This window comes from Balaenoptera acutorostrata, chromosome 1, assembly GCF_949987535.1.
Source record: "Balaenoptera acutorostrata chromosome 1, mBalAcu1.1, whole genome shotgun sequence".
Classification (NCBI taxonomy): domain Eukaryota; kingdom Metazoa; phylum Chordata; class Mammalia; order Artiodactyla; family Balaenopteridae; genus Balaenoptera; species Balaenoptera acutorostrata.
Window position 1 is genome coordinate 25,999,374 of NC_080064.1, and position 21,325 is coordinate 26,020,698.

Consider the following 21,325-nt stretch of genomic DNA (forward strand, 5'->3'; position numbering starts at 1 on the left):
GGGATGCAATATAAGCAAAAGCAATGGCAGATAACACAAAAATCAGAAAAGGTGCAGCCTTTCTAAGTGCTTAGGTCTACAGGCATACACTTTCCAACAACTTTTGGAAGAAAAATAGAAACTGACTTTATCTTTGGCTGCCTAGTTACCAAGTGGATTAGTTCCTCTAAGAAAGGCACTTGTCAAAACTATCAGAAAAAAAAAAAAAAAGACAAAGTTGGAAGTGATCCTGACCATTAAAACAATAGCAACTGATACCTTTTTTAAGGAGTGGGAAATGTTCTGCTTTTTAGAACTGAATTGGTCTTTATGTTATAGTGGTTATGTACCAGGTCTGTTTATATGATTCAATGTTGTCCCCAAGTGTGTTGTTTTGCTATTTTTACTCTTTATATATAAAGAACTAAAAATAAGACAGAATGAAGTAATAAATTGGTGGATATAATCTATGTAATTTAGATGTGACTTCTCATTTCTGTTGTTTTGGCATTCCATTTTTAACATAAATCTTTAAGTCGTGTTTGAAATATTATTTCTGCTTAAACAGTTTCAAATATTTATCTTCTGAAGACAGGAAGTTGGTTCAGTTTTAGCAATGTACTGATATAATTTTACATTTTAAAAAATGTTGAGGCAGGTTTATTTAAGATTGGCTGGGCTCACTGCCAGCTCTTGAGAAAAGCATTTACAGCCTATAGATTTTAAAAAGATTCCCTCATAACAATATAGAACTGCTAACACTATATACACTTTCCATCTGTTTGAAGACTCATTAACTTCATTTAGTAATGAGCAAAAAAAGTTACTGTCTAGAGCAGAGGTTGGGTCAAATCTGCTTGCTGCCTGTTTTTGGCAAATAAAGTTTTATTAGAACACAAGCTCACCCATTCCTTTCCGTATTGTATATGCCAGCTTTTGCCCTACAGGGGCAAAGATAAGTGGTTGCAACAGACGCCTTTCATCTACAAAGCTCAAAATATTTACTATCAGAACTTTATAGTTTGCCCACCTGTGATCTAGAATATTGGATGGGACGTGAGATCTGTTATTCCTTATGTAGAGATGATGGAGATGAGGTAGGTTCCACAAATCTGGTGAGCATCACAAGGATTTAAACCAATCTGGGTATGTATGAACCAATCTGTGAACATCACTAGGATTTAAACATGTCTGGTATGTATGAGAGTCAGTGAAAGGGCACAGCTGATGTGTATGAAGTTTTGGGGGGAAGTCACTGGAAGGATCTGACCAGGAGAAAAGAGAGTCATTTGTCTCAGCTCCAACGAAGTATGCCTGAGCCTTCGGTGTGAGAGCTACAGGCAGAAACTCAGTGAGTATGATCCAAAATCTTGGTGAGATGCTGGGGGCTCAAAGTTCACTGCTTTGAACATATTATGCCAAAGCTTGAGACGGAGTGGGAGGGCAGGAGCACTGACTGCCCTGCACTTCTCTAACTCTGCACTTCCTTGATGTATTCTCAGCACAGCTGTGGCTCACAGGCAGTAGCAAGAGAGGTTAAATCCAGATGGACAGGGAATTCCCTGGTAGTCCAGTGGTTAGGACTCCGCGCTTCCACTGCAGGGGGCACGGGTTCAATCCCCGGTCGGGGAACTAAGATCCCGCAAGCTGCATGGCGTGGCCAAATAAATAAATAAATAAATAAATAAATCCAGCTGGGACAGCCTCTAATGGTTAGCACTGGAGGCAGCTGGGATGTCAGCTTTCCCAGGCACCCCTGAATTCAGCAGCAGCAGACCTCCAAGCGCCCCTCTTTGTCAGGGCACTTTTGGTTTCAAGGAACAGGCACTCAAGCAAGCTTAAGACAATTGTTCTCAAAGTATGGTTCTAGGACCAGCAACATCAGCATCATCCCTAGAAGCATTCTGCTTCAAACTGAAGTTTGAGAACAGTTTTAAGAGGATTTATTTCAAAAGTAAAATGAGCGACATTATGAGTGTTCTAGGAGAGGAAGTCAGCGGATCACCCAGAATTAGAAAGTCAGGACTGAGGCTGTTATGGTCCTTGTCCGCCTTGCTGTGCCTGTGTGAGGCTCCCCAGCCATTCTCAGACTAGCTTTTTTCTGCCCATTTATCAATTCTAAATGACTGCCCCAGCCCCTACCTGTCCTTCAGTTAAAATCCTCCAAAGGAAAACACCTCAGTTTCTGCCCAGCAAAGGATGGGTTCCCTTGGGTCACATGGTAACTTGGGCAGAGGAGGGCTCTGGCTGGAGATGAGGGTTGGGGGTCGAGGGGTCAGGGGATATTTTTTGGATGTTACTTGGGTGGGTGATAGTATGAGAGGCAGAGCCCCTGAGAAGGGGCCCTGGAGAGGGCAGCTATATTGACATATATGTCTCCTATACCAAGAAAGTCAAGGCAGACAGGAAATTTTTTGGGAGCATGCCTCATACAGCTCCAGGAATTCCTAGAATCAATGGGAGGAAAACTGCAGATGGCTGTTGCGTTTTCCATTAGAAGGGGAGCAAAAGTCTATTTAGTTATATACCCAAAAGAATTGAATTTGAAAACAGCTGTTCGAACAAAAGCTTGTACGCAAACATTCTTAGCAGATCTATTCATAATAGCCAAAAGGTGGGAACACCCAAATATCCATCAACTGATGAAAGGATAAAAACAAAATGTGGTGTATGCATACAGCAGAATATTATTCATCCATTAAAAGGAATGAAGTCCTGATACATGCTACAACATGGACGAACCTTGAAAACATTATGCTAAGTGAGAGAAGCCAGTCACAAAGGACATCGTATTGTATGATTCCATTTATAGAAAATACTCAGAATAGGCAAATCCACAGAGACAAAAAGCAGAGTAGTGGTTGCCAGCAGCTGGTTGGGGAGGGATATAACCACTCAGATGTAATGGGTGGTTTCCCTTTGAGGTGATGAAAAAGTTCCGGAACTAGAGAGTGGTGATGATTGTACAACACTGTGACTATACTTGATGCCACTGAATTGTACTTTAAAATGATAAATTTTATATGCATTTTACAAAAAAAAGGAAAGTCTATTTAGCGGTACTCCCGTAGGTATTCCCGGGAGGGCGTCAGGGCAGCCCCGGGACTGGCCCGCGAGCCTCGCTGCTGGTCCAGGCGCGGGCGGAGGCGCCGCGGGCCCCGGGCGGCGGCGGTGGCGGCGGGATGCGGCCCTGGTGCGGCGCCCCCCAGACGTCCCCGGGCCCCGAGAGCGGCGGGAGGCGCAGAGGCGAGCGGGCACCATTTGCAGCCTCGGGCGCAGGGGCGGCGGCGCGCCGGCTCGGAGGGGCTGGAGACGGTCACAAAGGAGACGCGGCCGTCCGGCTCCGAGGACCCGGCCTCGGGGCTGCTGCAGAGCGGGTGGTGGCGGGGCGCACCGGTTCCCGGACTGCGCGGCCGCCGCGCCCTTGAGAGGGTGTGCGGGACAATGGCCGCGCCCTCCCGGCCGCCCCCGCCGAGCGCCACGCCCCCCTGACCGCTCGGCCCAGCTCGGCCGCAGCGCGGGGAAAGGCGGGAAGGCGCGCGGAGCCTCCTGGCGGCGGCGGCGGGAAGGCGGCGCGGAGCCGGTGCCGAAGACTGTAGCCGTCGGGTGCCGAGGACTCCCGGAGGGTCGGCGGCTGGCCGGGCTCAGGCTGCGTGGCGAGTGACGAGCGGCCCGTCGGATGGAGCGGCGGAGGTGGTGGCGGGTGGGAGGACAGGCCAGCTAATCTGTAGAATCTCCCTCTCTTGGTTTTGTGTGTCTCGTCTCGACTAGATTCAGGCTATGCGTTTAGGCAGGACTCTCACAGGACTCTCAATGCGTTCTTCTCAAAGCATCACATCAGTGGCCCACTTTGTTTGTCAACTTGTTTCATTACTGATGACGTTCATTTTGATCCTTGATTAAAATGATGACTGCCAAGCTTCTCCACTGGAAAGGTACGCTTTTCCCATTTGTAGCGAGATACTTTGAAACTACATACATCACCCATTTCTTATCAAACCGCTAAAATTTTATTCATTAATTTTTCCTCCCAGTTTTATTCAGATATAATTGACATACAGCACTGCATAAGTTTAAGGTGTACACCATAATGATTTGCGTTATATACATCATGAAATGGTTATCACTGGGCTTCCCTGGTGGCGCTGTGGTTGAGAGTCTGCCTGCCAATGCAGGGGACACGGGTTCGAGCCCTGGTCTGGGAAGATCCCACATGCCGCAGAGCAGCTGGGCCCATGAGCCACAGTTACTGAGCCTGTGCGTCTGGAGCCTGTGGTCCGCAACAAGTGAGGCCGCGGTGGTGAGAGGCCCGCGCGCTGCGATGAAAAGTAGCCCCCGCTTGCCACAACTAGAGAAAGCCCTCACACAAAAACGAGGACCCAACACAGCCATAAATAAATAAATAAAATAAATTTTTAAAAAAGCTTGCCTTCAATTAAAAAAAAAAAAAAAGAAAGAAATGGTTATCACAAGTTTAATGAACATCCATCACCTCATATAGATATAAAATTAAAGAAATAGAAAAAATATTTTTCTTTGTGATGAGAACTCAGAATTTACTCTCAACAACTTTCATATATAACATACAGCAGTGTTAGTTATATTTATCATGTTGTACATTACATCCCTAGTACTTATAACTGGAAGTTTGTCTGTTTTGACTGCCTTCATCCAATTCCCACCCCCCCCACCCCCTCAAACTCCCCCTCCCCTTCTGGTAACCACAAATCTGATCACTTTTTCTGTGAGTTTGTTTGTTTGTTTTTGACCTGTAATTGACCTACAACACTATGTTAGTTCCTTTTACACAACATAGTGATTAGATATTTCCGTACATTTCAAAAATGATCACCAGGATAGGTCTGGTTATGATCTCTCAACACACAAAGGCATTACATAATTATTGACTGTATTCCCCACACTGTACCTTTCATACCCGTGACTCATTTATTTTGCAACTGGAAGTTTGTACTTCTTAATCTCCCTCAACTATTTATTTTATTAAGTCATACGGACTCATGGCTTCCTGTTTATTCATTGGGCTGTAATCTGTTGCAATCATTTATTTTAATACTCAAAGTATCCCAGATTTGGCCAGTGGAAGCCGATTGAAGCCAACTTTTGTGTCCATTTGATGTGTCCCTATAGTTATTTGAACACTTTATTCCTTTCTTACACAAGATGTTCCAGGCTCATCGTGTCCTTTTTTCCTGCCCCAGCCCCAGAATCAGATACTTCTCCAAGGAGCTTTGGTTCTTTTTAGTGGAGAACCGTTATTTAGAAACCAAGATCTGGATGCATGGTGTGTTCCTTGCTTATGAAGAGTTGCTGTTTTCAGGCCCTCTCAGTGGATATTTCCATAGATACACAGATAAACAGAGAGATAGATTGACATACAGACAGGCAAATCCAATTCCAGCCCAACATCACAGAATTCATTGTAATTTTCTCTCTCTTACTGATTTTTGGTGTATGTGCTGTTAAGGGGAATACTACTACATTTATCCTTTCAAAAACTTTTATTTCCATCATTAAAGTATTCCTATCAATAAAATCTGAAACTACCAAAAACTGCAGGAAGGAAAATCAACCATCTTAGCATTAAAATAAAAAACAAAACCCACATTTTGTAAATTTACTTTCAGCTTTTACTTTATGTGTAAGTCTCCTCTTTAAAGTTACAGGAAATCATACCGTGAATACAATTCTGTACCCTGCTTTTTCATTTAAGTTTGCAGGGGTAGGCAAATTACAGCCCACAGGCCAAACCTGGCTCACTGCCTGTATTTTTCCATGAACTAAAATTGGTTTTTAAATTTTAAGTGATTGAAACAAAATCAAAAGAGGAATACTATTTTGTGACATGTGAAAATTGGATGAAATTCAAATGTAAGTGCCCATAAATTGTTTCATTGGAGCACAGTCATGCATATTTATTTATAAATTGTCCATGGCTGCTTTTCCCTATGACAGCAGAGCTGAATCATTGTAGAAGAGCTGTGTTGCCCGCAAAGTATAAAATACTATTTGGCCCTTTACAGAAAAGTTTGCTAACCCCTGAAATGTTGTATTTTAATCACATTATTAAGTTAGCTGCTAAATCTGTGCTTTGAAACATTATTTGAGTGACAACAATAATACTTAGCACATTTTAGGTGCTTAATAAAGGAATTTCTTCCAAATAATTCAGGAAGAGAAGGGAATAGGAGGAAGAAAAGGATGAGGAATAATGGCTGTTAGACTTGTCTCTTTTCAGGTGTTTGCTGAACTTATTATTCCCAACTAGAGGAAAAGATGTCTGGTCATTAAAAGGAAAGAGGTCTGTCATCAGTCTTTCATGACTGAAATAATAGCTTCTTAAAGTCCTTTGAAAAAATTATTTGGGCCCCAAATAATCTTGTTGTTACCAAATTAGTAACATGTCTAATTTTAGCTAGCTTTTCCCCTTAGTTTTGTAGCTTTGGTGAGTTGTAAAAATGTCTCTATAAGACTCACAGATGTAGAGAACAAACTAGTGGTTACCAGCAGGGAGAGGGAAGGGAGGAGGGGCAAGATAGGGGTAGGGGGGAAATAAAAAGGTTATTATGGGATTATATGAAATCATGTGTGTGAAACTTTTGAAAAGTGTAAAGCACTGTAGAATTTAAAGAATCTTTCATTCAATAAAAAAAAATAATTAATTTGGGAGATTGGGATTGACATATACACACTACTATATATAAAATAGATAACTAATAAGGACCTACTGTATAGCACAGGAAACTCTTCTCAATACCCTGTAATGACCTATATGGAAAAAGAATCTAAAAAAGAGTGGTTATATGTAGATGTATAACTGATTCACTTTGCTGTACAGCAGAAACTAACACAACACTGTAAATCAACTCTACTCCAATAGAATTTTTTTTAAAAGTCAAAAAAAGAAAATGGCTCTATAACAAACGTGGGAAGATGGTAGGGAGCTGAAGAGGCCTCTCCTACCTTGTGTCTCCCCCACCTCTAGCCATGTGGTCTGAGCAGGGATAAATGCTGAGACACCTTCTATTTAGATCTCTCTAACTGAAGATCAACCATGAGTTTATTATTTGTATTATTTATGTCTGTAGTTTTGAAAGTGACATTTAATTTTTTCAATACTTATATCATTGAGAGGTGGGGCTTTTATACTCTCCTCTTGCATCTGGGTGGGCTTATTATGGCTCTACCATGTCGTGTATGGCAGAAGTGATCCTCAGAGGCTAGGAAAGGCCATGTGCCTTCCACCTAGCTCTCTTGGAATGCTGGCTCTTGGTACACTCCCTCTGGGTTTGCTGCCCCATGGAAACCAGCCACCGTGCAGTGAAAAGCCAAGCCACGTGGAGAGGCCACGTACATAGCCTCTCCAGCCCAGCCTCAGCCATGTGAGTGAAGAAGCCGTTTTGGAGTGACTCCTGCAACTAACATTCTAACTCGTAGCTTAGTCACCAGTTGAGGCCCGGGACGGGGTGGAGCAGAGAAGAGCAGCCCCCACTGTACCGTTTCAGAATTCATAACCCACAGAATCAATATACCCAATAAAATGGTTCTTTTGTAATTATAATTATTATTATTAGCCGTACCGCACGGCTTGTGGGATCTTAGTTCCCTGATCAGGGATTGAACCCGGCCCACGGCAGTGAAAGTGCTGAGTCCTAACCACTGGACCGCCAGGGAAGTCCCAAATGGTTGTTGTTTTATGCCACCAAGTTTAGGATGGATGCTGTACGACAAAAGTAACTGGAACAATACTGTCTCAATACAGGACCAGTGAAAAGCCATGGAGAGCGAGAGGATAATTAAAGCTAAAGGTCGTTAGTATAACTGAATATTAAATATAGTTCTGAGTTTTCTAGCAGCCAAAAATATAAGCAGAAAGATGGCTAAATGTAATAGTTCTCATAGTATAATAATAGGAAAATGGCTATTTGTCAGGAGAAAGGAAGTTTTTCTGTCACTAAACTCTAAAAGGAATTTATTAAACAGTTCCCTCTAAAAGGGATATTGAGGGACTTCCCTGGTGGCACAGTGGTTAAGAATCTGCCTGCCAATGCAGGGGACATGGGTTTGAGCCCTGGTCTGGGAAGATCCCACATGCCACGGAGCAACTAAGCCCGTGCACCACAACTGCTGAGCCCGCGCACCTAGAGCCCGTGAGCCACAACTACTGAGCCCACATGCCACAACTACTGAAGCCCGCCCGCCTAGAGCCCGTGCTCCGCAACAAGAGAAGCCACTGCAATGAAAAGCCTGTGCACTGCAACAAAGAGTTGCCCCCGCTCACCGCAACTAGAAAAACCCTGCGAGCAGCAATGAAGACCCAACGCAGCCAGAAATAAATAAATAATAGAATAAAAATAAAAGGGATATTGAAAAAATATTATGGGCAAATTCTTTATCAGCAGTTTTATAGAATTCACAAGGGCTATTTCTAATATGGACCATCAATAAACCCCAAGTACACAACACTAAATCATAAACTCATATTGTCTAAGTGTGTAGCTTGATGCAGAGACAGAGCTCATAAAATCTAGAGGAACAAATAGCGCATTCCTTTGACCCTCTGAGCAACCATACACATCAGGCTTTTGGCAAGGGCTTGTCAGCAGCCAATCATTAAAAGATAACTTTTCTGGTGGATGTCTGGATTGCAGGAATTCTGTGATGTTGACTGAAGGTCCCTTACACGCTTTAAAACACAAGAAGACAAAGTGGCAAGATCTACAACATCTCAACATGAAGGCAGGACTACAGACTGGAGGCAGGGCTGAAGCTTTCTTTAAAAAATAATCTTGGGGCTTCCCTGGTGGCACAGTGGTTGAGAATCTGCCTGCTAATGCAGGGGACACGGGTTCAAGCCCTGGTCTGGGAAGATCCCACATGCCGCGGAGCAACTAAGCCCGTGAGCCACAACTACTGACCCTGCGCGTCTGGAGCCTGTGCTCCGCAACAAGAGAGGCCACGATAGTGAGAGGCCCGCGCACCGCGATGAAGAGTGGCCCCCACTTGCCACAACTAGAGAAAGCCCTCCCACAGAAACGAAGACCCAACACAGCCATAAATAAATAAATAAATAAATAAATAAAAATTTTAAAAAAAAACTTAAAAAAAAAATCTTGAACCACATCGAAACAACTCAATTTTTTAAAAATGAGCAAAAGATTTGAACTTCACCAACGAAGATATATGGATGGCAAATAAGCACATGGAAAGATGGTCAATGGCGTTAGTCATTAGGGAAATACAAATTAAAACCACAATGCGAAGCAAAACCACCACACACCTGTTAGAGGCTAAAAACAAAAACAAAACCTGACAATACCAAGCACTGGCAAGGATGTAGAGCACAGGAACTCTCATATGTTGCTGGTGGGAATGAAAAAACGATACAGCTACTTTGGAAAGCAACGATACAGCTACTTTGGAAAGCAGTGTGGCAGTTTTTTATCAAGTTAAATGCACACCTTGTGTATGCCCTGGAAACCCTCCTAAGTATTTACTCCTAATAAGTAAATACTTTTAAGTATTTACCCAAGAGAAATGAAAACTTAGGTTCACACAAAAAAATCCAATGTGAATGCTTATAGCAGCTTTTTTGTTTTTCATAAATCCCCAAGCTGGAAACAATCCAAAAGTTCTTCAACTAGTGAATAGATAAATGGGTGTTACATCTGTACAATGGAATATTACTTAACAATAAAGAAGGGAGGAACTAGTGTTACGTGCAACAACATGGATGAATCTCAAATAAATTATGTGAAGTGGGAGAAATCAGACTCAAAAAACTACCACTTAATGTTTAAACTGGCAAATTTTAACCATATATATCTCTATATATGGATAGATATCTATCTATATATATCTCTCTATATATAGATAGATATCTATATATCTATCTCACAATTTACAAAAATACTATATGCTGTAGGATTTCCTTTATATGCCATTCTGGAAAAAGCAAAGCTATAGGGACAGAGAACAGATCCGTGGTTGCCAGGAGATGGGGGGGATGGAGGGGTGTTAACTACTAAGGTTCAGCATAAGGGAGGTTTTTTTGGGGGTGAGAGAGAATTGTTCTGCATCTTGATTGTGGTACTAGTTATGTGACTCTATGCCTTTGTCAAAACTCAGAACTGTGCACCAAAAAGGGTGAATTTTACTGTATGTTAATTAAAAAATTAAATTTCTAGTGGCCACATTTAAAAAGAAAAAAGATTAACATTAATGTTAAAATTATTTGTTTAATAATATATTTTGTTTAACTCAATATACTCAAAATATTATCATTTCAGCATGTAATCAATGTAAGAAATTATTAATGAGATATTTTACATTCTTCATACTAAGTCTCAGGAATTTGTAGCTTCCACTTACAGGACAACTTAATTTGTAAGGGCCACAGTTCTAGTGCTCAGTAGCCACCTGTGGCTAGAGACTACCGTATCAGACAGTACAGGCCTAGATCATGATCTGAAAAAAAAGTAAGCATAAGAAAGTAGGATATTTCCACCGAGTAGAATATACTACTTAAAATGATCAGGCTTAGGGACTTCCCTGGACAGCGGTTAAGAATCCGCCTTCCAAGGCAGGGGATGCAGGTTCGATCCCTGGTCAGGGAATTAAGATCCCACAGGCCACAGGGCAACTAAGCTCACAACTACTGAGCACATGGGCCCCAGTGAGGAGCCAGTGCACCGCAGCCCGCATGCCGCAGCAAAGATCCCGTCTACGGAAACTAAGACCCGACGCAGCCAAAAATAAATAAATAAATAAATAAGTATTTTTAAAAACTGATCAGACTTTTAAAAAAAACTTAAAACAATCATAGTGAAAAATTATAAAAATATTAACTCAAGAGAGTCATATTTTTGCTAATGCAGCCAAACTGGCATCATCTTCAAAGATGACATCACTCTCCCACTTGCATCATCTGCAGTACTCCCTGAAAACACCACTCCCTTTCATGTTGCTTTTGCTCTTGTTTTCTTCTGCTCTCTTATCTCTTCCTCCCTCCACACACCCATATACACTTCACCCTGGTGAAAATTTACTTCTCCTTTTAGACCTAGTCCCAGTGGACTTCCTTTTCTCCCAAATTCCTGCTCCGGGAGGGCAGGAACCATGCCTTGTTCTTTGCAATTCTGATACCAATTCAGATGTGTGGGGTTTCCAGCCCCATCAAGCAATTCTCCACCACCAGCTGGGTGTCCTACAATTCAACTCAATTCTGACACTACCTGGAGATAGAATCAGATCAGTCCTCCAAGATTAAGTTTTTCTTGTCTTGTCATAAAATATGGATTTTATTTCACAATTTCCCGCTGTTGATCATTAATATTTCGATAGAAAGCATTAGGTGATCAAATATTAGGTCCCTTGAAGCTAGGGTGGCTGCTTGCCTGCCCCAGTGTCCATCATGTCCCTCGATGCTGGGTCCTAATAGCCCGGTTTCTCTCTTTTGGTGGTTATACTAGCAGAATGTCTGGCAAGGGCTGACAGCCAATTTTAGGTTGTCCGATAAGGGACTTAAGCCATTAAGCCAATTTTCCTTGCATGTGCATTGTGTATGCCCATTATTTTACAGAGAACTATAGAGGTGATCTGTAGTTTCAAGTTTAGACATCATTATCCTAGTACCAGCTGATGACACACAGCGTGAAAAGCAAGAAACTATCACTTTATAAGTTCCACAAACTGTAATTTAAATTGGTAGTAGGAGCAACAATGTCATTAGCAAGGACTTAAACCAAAATCCTCCTGAATCAAATCATTTTCCTAGATTTCCCCTAAACTGGGAAGAGGATTGTTCAGAGCAGAAATTTGACACCTTACGGGTCATAAGATGAATTAACAAATATTGTGGCCAAATGGGCATACCATTGGAAAACTGATAGAAACCAGCATGCCTGCACTAAAGACAGATTGACAGATTGGCAGGGGCTGTTTCCAAAGCTGCTTGTAAATGAGTGACTTTGAGCGCAAGGGACACCAACTGTGCCTCTCCCGAACCAACCTGGGGAGAGCCAAGGTCATAAACTTGTTCCACAAATCCACTGGGTCCTGTTAGGAGCTACCCAATATTCAATATCTTATAAAAAGGACTATTTATGGACAGAACCAACATCATTAACTGGCCGGGTAAAAGGGGTCTCACTAAGTAATACTGGCGGTAACATTATCTTGCAGGGTGCTAGACTTTCTTTCCCTTAAAATAAAATTTCTCAAGACCATTCAATTAGAGTCTTGGAGAGGTGAAATCCACCAAGGCAACCTGGGTGTACTGGACATAGGTAATTGGCCATAAATCCAGCAATTGGATTGATTTTTTTTAAGACTTTATTATTTAATTAAATTTATTATTATTATTATTTTGGCTGCATTGGGTCTTAGTTGTGGCATGCGGGATCTTCGTTGAGGCGTGCAGGATCTTTCTCATTGTGGTGCATGGGCTCTTCCTTGCGGCACGCAGGCTTCTCTCTAGTTGTGGCACGCAGGCTCCAGGGCGTGTGGGCTCTGTAGATGTGGCACGTGGGCTCTGTAGTTTGCAGCACGTGGGATCTCTAGTTGAGGCGTGGGAGCTCAGTAGTTGTGGTGTATGGGCTTAGTTGCCCCGCGGCATGTGGGATCTTAGTTCCCCAACCAGGGATCAAACCCTCGTCCCCTGCATTGGAAGGCGGATTCTTTACCACTGGACAACTGGGGAAGTCCCTTGGATTGATTTTTGAAGTTTGCATGTGATTAAGCCCAAGAAATACATTTGGCTCACAAGCAAAAGTATGAGCAATTGTCAAAGTAGTCATACATAGGCCTGGTCCAGGATCTTGGGGTAGCTGTCTACTTCAGATGTTGTCTTCTTCTCATCCTAGTCTGGTAGTGCTGGGCTTAGTCGAAGTCGGGTGTCAAAAACAGGAGATGCAGTTCATTCAGGAGAGGCCTGAACATGACTACTAAGTCCTTTATCTGATGTCTTTTCCAGTATGAATAATCTCCTGGTTGCAGGTCATGGCGAATCTGATCTTCATCCAAAATTAGATTACTGTGATAAACTTCAGAAACAAACTTAGAGTGTCCTTTTATAATTACTAAACTTTACAAGGAGCTATCTGGGAAGTGTGTCTTAGCCAGTAAATATAGACCTCAATTAACAAGACTAGAATTTAATGTTCACTGAACATAATCCTTTTTGTCTCTAAAATTACCTTAATTTCTACCAAATATCTGGTTAATTGATCATATGGACTCTTTTAAGCTGAGCTGAAACTTTTCACAAAGAATCTCAGATTGAACTTTAAAAGGCCAGGAAAGCCATACCAAGGGAGTGTCATAGATTTTGGCTGTGATATCTATAGATTTGGGTGATGGATTTGGGAGAATTCCTCTCTTCTTGAGGTCCCCAAAATACCTTGAGATTCCTGCACCTGTTAGGAGGTGGCCTTCCTTATATACCTGAGAAGGCTGCTGGGAACCTAAGAGCTTCCAAATTCTAGAGGGATCAGGTAGAGAGAAAATATAAATGTTTCACTTCTACTTACAGGTGTAATTTAAAGATTTCCTTATATCTAGAAAACATAGATTAAAACCAGTGACATTTCAGATGAAAACCATAAACATTATAACCATATTCACCAGTTCACTCAGTAACCAATCCTTTTGTTAGCTTTTTATGAAACCATCAACCATTCCCATTCGATTTTTTTTTAATTAATTAATTTATTTATCATTTATTTTTGGCTGTGTTGGGTCTTCGTTTCTGTGAGGGGGCTTTCTCTAGTTGTGGCAAGTGGGGGCCACTCTTCATCACGGTGCGCGGGTCTCTCACTGTCGCGGCCTCTCCCGTTGCGGAGCACAGGCTCCAGACGCGCAGGCTCAGTAGTTGTGGCACACGGGCTTAGTTGCTCCGCGGCATGTGGGATCTTCCCAGACCAGGGCTCGAACCCGTGTCCCCCGCACTGGCAGGCGGACTCTTAACCACTGTGCCACCAGGGAAGCCCCCCATTCGATTTTTTGAAATTTCTTATCCAGTGTGATATATACTTATCAAAAGTCCTTCCTATGAATCTTTTCTTTTTTTTATAAATTTATTTATTTTATTTTTGGCTGCGTTGGGTCTTTGTTGCTGCGCGGGAGCTACTCTTTGTTGCTGTGCACAGGCTTCTCATTGCAGTGGCTTCTCTTGCTGCGGAGCACAGGCTCTAGGTGCACAGGCTTCAGTAGTTGTGGCTCGCAGGCTCTAGAGCATAAGCTCAGTAGTTGTGGCACACGCGTTCTAGAGCACAGGCTCAGTAGTTGTGGTGCATGGGCTTAGTTGTTCCACGGCCTGTGGGATCTTCTCGGACCAGGGCTTGAACCCCTGCCCGCTGCATTGGCAGGCAGATTTTTAACCACTGCACCACCAGGGAAGCCCTGAATCTTCTTGAAGATGAAGCTTTTGCAAAGCATCAGAGTACAACAATAATTGTCTAAAAATGACAAAAGACTTAAAAAGTCACAGTTAAACACTTGATTACAGTGTAACCAATAAAGAAACTTGGCTACAATAACCAGAATTATGACTGGTAACATTTTATCAGGACATACCAGATTTTTAGGAATTCCACATAATTTTTAGAATACATGAATTAAAAAATTTATCCATATAATATAACCTGAGATGGCTTATCATTCATTTGACAATGCTTCCCATGTAACTTAACATAACTGAATAAGCCTAATTAGTTTAATATTCCTCTCTCTGAAATGGAGAGAAAGCAAATATTTTGAGGTGTTCCAAGAACCCTTTGGAACACCTCAAAGTTAACTAGAGGTCAAATGAACTTCATTTCAAACTTGATCTTTGGGAAGTTTGTCAAACTTATCAAAAAGTTTTTTTTTTAAGATTTTTTTTTTATGTGGACCATTTTTTTAAGTCTTTATTGAATTTGTTACAATATTGCTTCTGTTTTATGTTTTGGTTTTTTGGCCACCAGGCATGTGGGATGTTATCTCCCTGACCAGGGATACAACCCACACTCCCTGCATTGGAAGGCGAAGTCTTAATCACTGGACCGCCAGGGAAGTCCCAAAGAGTTTTAAAATACTTGGTCAAATAGAATCACAGGTCACTCTGAAACAATACCTATTCACTCAACCAGCGATAATAAAATATCCCAATGGCAAATACAGGTCTCACTTAAACACAAAGAAACTAACAATCTATTACCAAAAGCAGTTAAATATTTTAAGAAAACTTTGTCCTCTTAGAGAGAAAACTAAGTTTGGGTTTTGTACCACTTTACCTTTAAAATTAACTTTCTTAATTAAATTCAATCTTATCTTAGCCAGTCCTGACCATGAACCAAACTCTGTGTTCTTCATCCACACCATTCTGGATCCATATTAATCTTTCCCTCACTTTCTTTTCCATTCAGAAACAACCAGCTTTAGGATAAAACCACCTTTTTTTTTCTTTTAACAAAATGCATTTTCATTCCTCATGCCTTTTTTGCTGAACATACATCCTACTTTCCTTGCATACTGAAATGTTTCTTTTATCATTCTTAACCTTAAAACCTTAATCTCTAGTGAAAACCAAGAAGCAAGTAATTGTAAACTATCATACCATCGTTTCCTGATTGACAGACTTATGCTTTAGTCTTCCTCTCCTAAGAAGGCAAAGGTAGGTAAACTTAGACTTTCCCAGCAATCAATGTCCCAATATTGTATCCTATTTGAAATGTCCCAGATAATCAATGAATTCTCTTCATTTAACTTAGTTTAGTTGCAAGTTACAAAAATCTGGAGCCTGTTTTAGGTAGACATTTCCAAAACATAATTATTCCTATAGAGTTTACCTAAAAGCTCTTATCTCATTCATATTTACTTAAAGTTTCATCATAAAGTTTTTTCCTTGCCAACACACTTGCAACAGATATAATAAGGTCTTATTTGATCTCTAATAAACGTAGGTACAGCAGAAGTATTATACTTAACATTGATGATTCTAAAGACATGTCTATATTAAACCAACAAGCTTAAGCTAGCTTCAATAGCAGATATTAATTCAGTACTGAATATTTCCCAGATCATGTGAACCCAAAATTCATTCTGGCCAGGTTCTTTCATATTTCTGAGTATTTATATAAGCGCTTGACTTCCTTTAAGCCAATTAGAGCTCTTTTACAAGGTAATTTTGTCAATGCCACACAACTACAACATGCATATAGATATGTACAAACACAGAGACCTCATAGTTCCCATTCCAAAATTTCAGCTGTGAATCAGGTCCAACAATGCAAAACCCATCAGTTACAAAAGAGGTTGGATTCAAATTGGGTTTCTGGCAGATGGGACAAATCAAGGTACCCTGTGTGGATGGCTAAACCCTTTTTACTGATATTTGTGGAAGACACTTCTATTTCTTTTTTTTTTTAATTTATTATTTATTTATTTATTTTTGGCTGCCTTGGGTCTTCGTTGCTGCGCACGGGCTTTCTCTAGTTGAGGCAAGAGGAGGCTACTCTTCGTTGCGGTGCGCGGGCTTCTTATTGCGGTGGCTTCTCTTGTTGAGGAGCATGGGCTCTAGGTGCGTGGGCTTCAGTATTTGTGGCACGTGGGCTCAGTAGCTGTGGCTCCCGGGCTCTAGAGCGCAGGCTCAGTAGTTGTGGCACACGGGCTTAGTTGCTCCGCGGCATGTGGGATCTTCCAGAACCAGGGCTCGAACCCGTGTCCCCTGCATTGGCAGGTGGATTCCCAACCACTGCGCCACCAGGGAAGTCCCGGCACTTGTATTTCTATTTGTCTTTGACAAGTCACGTTCCAAATTACCTACCCCTTTTCCCAAATTTTGCATTTTATTTATTTATTTATTTTTATTTATGGCTGTGTTGGGTCTTCGCTCCTGTGCGAGGGCCCCCTCTAGTTGCAGCAAGCGGGGGCCACTCTTCATCGCGGTGCGCGGGCCTCTCACTATTGCGGCCTCTCTTGTTGCGGAGCACAGGTTCCAGAGGCGCAGGCTCAGTAATTGTGGCTCACGGGCCCAGCTGCTCCATGGCATGTGGGTTCCTCCCGGACCAGGGCTCGAACCTGTGTCCCCTGCATTGGCAGGCAGACTCTCAACCACCGCGCCACCAGGGAAGCCCCCCAAATTTTGCATTTTAAAAAGATGACAGAGATAAGTGTTCCTGGAGAAGACCAAGTATAACATTTGCATCTCAAAGGCTTGAGGAGAAAAGTAAATTCCTCCTAGGATGACTTTGTTCCCTTAAGGCCAGAAAAAAAATATTTTTTTTCCCTTAATACTTACAAGCCTTTTAAGATAAGTAGGGGAGGTTTGGGAGTGGTAGTGATTCACTTATAACATTTACATGTACCTATTCTTTTTCAGATTCTTTTCCCATTTAGGTTGTTACATAATATTGAGCAAAGTTCCCTGTGCTATACAGTAGGTCCTTGTTGGTTATCTATTTTAAATATCGCAGAGTGTACATGTCAGGGATTGGTGGGATTTGGGTTATTTCTGGAGCCACACCTCTGGTCCTGTAAAGACTAGATTTGTAAAACATGGACACTTTTTTTTCTCACAGAACTGGGTGGTCACCTCAATGATATCAAATGACTGACACACCCATTTACCTAAGTTGGTATGTTTTACTTTCCCTCATTTAGCTTAGGGGAGAAGGCCTCCCCCAAATTCCTATTAGGTTCTGAATATCAGCTATAGTCAGTTTAGTCAGACTGGAGGCCTCCCATTTTGGTAATCTATTTACAAACACTTTTGAGGATCCTCCCTGGGTTTAAGAAATTCTCTAATATGGTTGTCAGTTTGGCTTTTGATCTGAAGAGGCTTGCGTACGGTCTCATGTGGTCCCACTTCTAAAGGTAACCATTTAATAGTGCCTTCTGAGTGGAAAGGCAATTCAAAAGATTTCTAGAATGAGTACTAAAATAAAGGATAGAAGAGAGCAGCAGTTAAGACTTTAGGTGCCTTTATATCATTACTTTCATTAGCTTTCTACAACAGATCTTTCAATGAAGCTATTTTGGAATTTTGAAGCCTTTGGGGGCTTCTTCATACCAATTAAAATAGGTGCAATAGTTTAAGATGAGCGCTCTCTAAAATTTTAACAATTTAGATGTTTCCCCAATTCAAAGGATGCATGGAGCTAACCATACAAATATTTTTCCTGCTAATATAATTTTAGAAAAGAAAAACACTTACCACTGTTGTTTCCAGTAGACCCTGCTGCACAGATGACTGCCAGCTTTAACTGTGCGCTCAAAAGTGTTTCAGAGTGTCGAAAGAACATCAATTTGGCCATTTCAGGGCCTGATTTCCTTTAGTTCCCAATTAAGTACTTGCAAACATACATAAACTCAGCTGGTATTCCCATAGGTGGTTGTTTGCATGGGAGTTGTTTGGCCTTTGAGGCACAATTTCCCAGTATTAATTTCATAATCCAATTCAGATGTGAGACATGATCTGAACAACTTTCTGAGGACAGTGTGGTGGATCGCACGTGTGCTGCTTCTGAGTCTTGCTTCCCAAGGAGTTACCCTTGGGTTGGTTCAACTTCTTTTATGTGGCTTTGTTTCTCCCAATGACAGCCTAAAACCATCATGGGTGCTCAGAGCACTAGGCGATCAGCCTCTGTGGTGCCCCCCGGATGAGCAGTACTTATTTCATGGTCATAGTGGGGTTCCTCTATTGGACCACTGCACATCATGAGGATTGATCCTCAGACACTTCGGCAGGGTCCTCAGTCGCCTGAGGATGCCATGTGGCCAGAAGGAGCAAAATGTCCCTTTATTCTTCGGACCTGAATAACTCAGTCTCTCATTTCACTAGCAAAAGTTTTGTTCAGACCATCTATCAACTCATTGTTTTTCAATTTAAGCCAAATTTAACAAAAACCCAGCCACCTACGTTTCCCTGAGCCTCTCACCCAGAACCCCTAGGCCCTGCCTAGGAAATGCACTGGTGCCCCTTAAGACTTCAAGTCTTAAGTGAAAACCAGCTCAAATAAAGTTTTTAGGATCATCACCCAAACAATGAGGTCTGAATATCAGAACTCACTGGCACACCTGAGGAGTACCGAGAAGCCGGTGGCACACAATGCACCCATGCTGGTACCAAGCACCGGTTCTGGGTAGACTCCAGGTGTCCTCTGGTGGGTGTCTCTGGTATGCTGCCTTGACTCTGCCAAGTACATGTCAATGAAAAATTAATCAGTCGATCTAAGAAAGAATTGGGAAATTTTATTCAAGCCAAATTTGAGGATTATAACACAGGAAGAGCTTTTTGAGACGGAGGGCTATATATTAAATGACATATTATTGACAGTTTACATAATACAGATTTAAGCGCCATGTGGGTCATGGTGGGTCATGTGACCCTTTATAAGATCAAGAAGGAATGTTATCTTTTAAGGAGTTGTCTTGTTGATCCTGGAAGAATGTTGCTGTTTATAGTTGAGCAGGTATTCCTGCTGATGGGGGAGGTTTGGTCAATGCATAATGCAGATACACAATGCACAGTGAGGGGAGAGGGGAGGCCAAAGGGCAAACAAGAATTTTTATGTTTAAATTTTTCTTGTCTTGCCATAAATTTGAATTTTATTTCACACCTGGAAGGTCTCCAAACCCCGTTCTTTTGGGTTTTTATGGAGGCTTCATTATATAGGTATGATCGATTAGATCATTGGCCTTTGTCAAATGAATCAACCTCCAGCCTCTCTTCCCTCCCCTGAGGTCAGGGTGGGGTGGGACTAAAAGTTCCAACCCTCTAATCACATGGTTATTTCCCCTGGTAACCAGCCCCCACCTTTAGGTGCTTTCCAACAGTCCACTCATTAAGATAAACTCAGGTGCAGTTGAAAAGGTTTGTTATAAATATCAAGACACTTTTTAGCTCTTATCACTTAGGAAATTCCAATGGTTTTAGGGGCTCTGCGCCAGAAAGAATCACAATATAGCACACACAATATAATGGCCCTCACCATTGTCCTTTCTTCTAATGTTTATTGAGTACCTCTAGGTGCTGGGGATACTGAAGCTGAATCTGGCCTCTGTACCTGTGAAACTCAATTAAATCTCGGAGACAGAGTTTTGGGTGAAGTAGAAAAGAATAGCTTTATTGCTTTGCCAGGCAAAGAGAGGCACAGCCAGCTAATGCCTTCAAAACTGTGTGTCCCAATCCCAGGTTGGGGAGTGGGAGGGTGTTATGAGGAGTTTTATAGTCAAGGGCTGCTGATAAGGCTCAGGGTGCGTGCAGGGCTCACATTCCTTCAATCCAGAGATCATCTGGCAGCAGGTGATAATGGGTGAACTGTGACCTTCTCTGGAATGAAAAGTACTTCATCAAATAGTTAACATCTTCCATTTGGTGGGGGTTTTAGTTCTGCAGAAGAGCTCAAAGATATTGTTATGTGTATCCTTTGAGGGGGAACCAAGACCCTGCCCCCAAGTCCGCACTATTGTTTCTTGACTGCTCCTCCTTTGTCTCTGCATCCCCTCCCTTCCCTAATTAACTGTTCTAATCTGCCCTTTGGAACTCAGGGAAGGGGACACAAAAAGGCTTTTGTGCCCTGGAGCCCCACAGGGTCCTGCTTGGTTTCAGTACCTGGGTGAATGAGACACAGCCCTGTCCCCAAATACCTTGTGGTCGGTGGGGATGACCAACAAATTAAAGAAGCACTTTTGGATAGCCTCATCCACCAGAGGGCAGACAGCAGAAGCAAGAAGAACTGTAATCCTGCAGCCTGTGGAACGAAAACCACATTCACAGAAAGACAGACAAAATGAAAAGGCAGAGGACTATGTACCAGATGAAGGAACAAGGTAAAACCCCAGAAAAACAATTAAATGAAGTGGAGATAAGCAACCTTCCAGAAAAAGAATTCAGAATAATGATAGTGAAGATGATCCAGGACCTCGGAAATAGAATGGAGGCAAAGATCGAGAAGATGCAAGAAATATTTAACAAAGACCTAGAAGAAAGAAAGAACAAACACCTAGAAGAATTAAAGAACAAACAAACAGAGGTGAACAATACAATAACTGAAATGAAAAATGCACTAGAAGGAATCAGTAGCAGAACAACTGAGGCAGAAAAATGGATAAGCGATCTGGAAGACAGAATGGTGGAATTCACTGCCACGGAACAGAATAAAGAAAAAAGAATGAAAAGAAATGAAGACAGGGCTTCCCTGGTGGCGCAGTGGTTGAGAATCTGCCTGCCAATGCAGGGGACATGGGTTCGAGCCCTGGTCTGGGAAGATCCCACATGCCGCGGAGCAACTGGGCCCGTGAGCCACAACTACTGAGCTTGCGCGTCTGGAGACTGTGCTCTGCAACA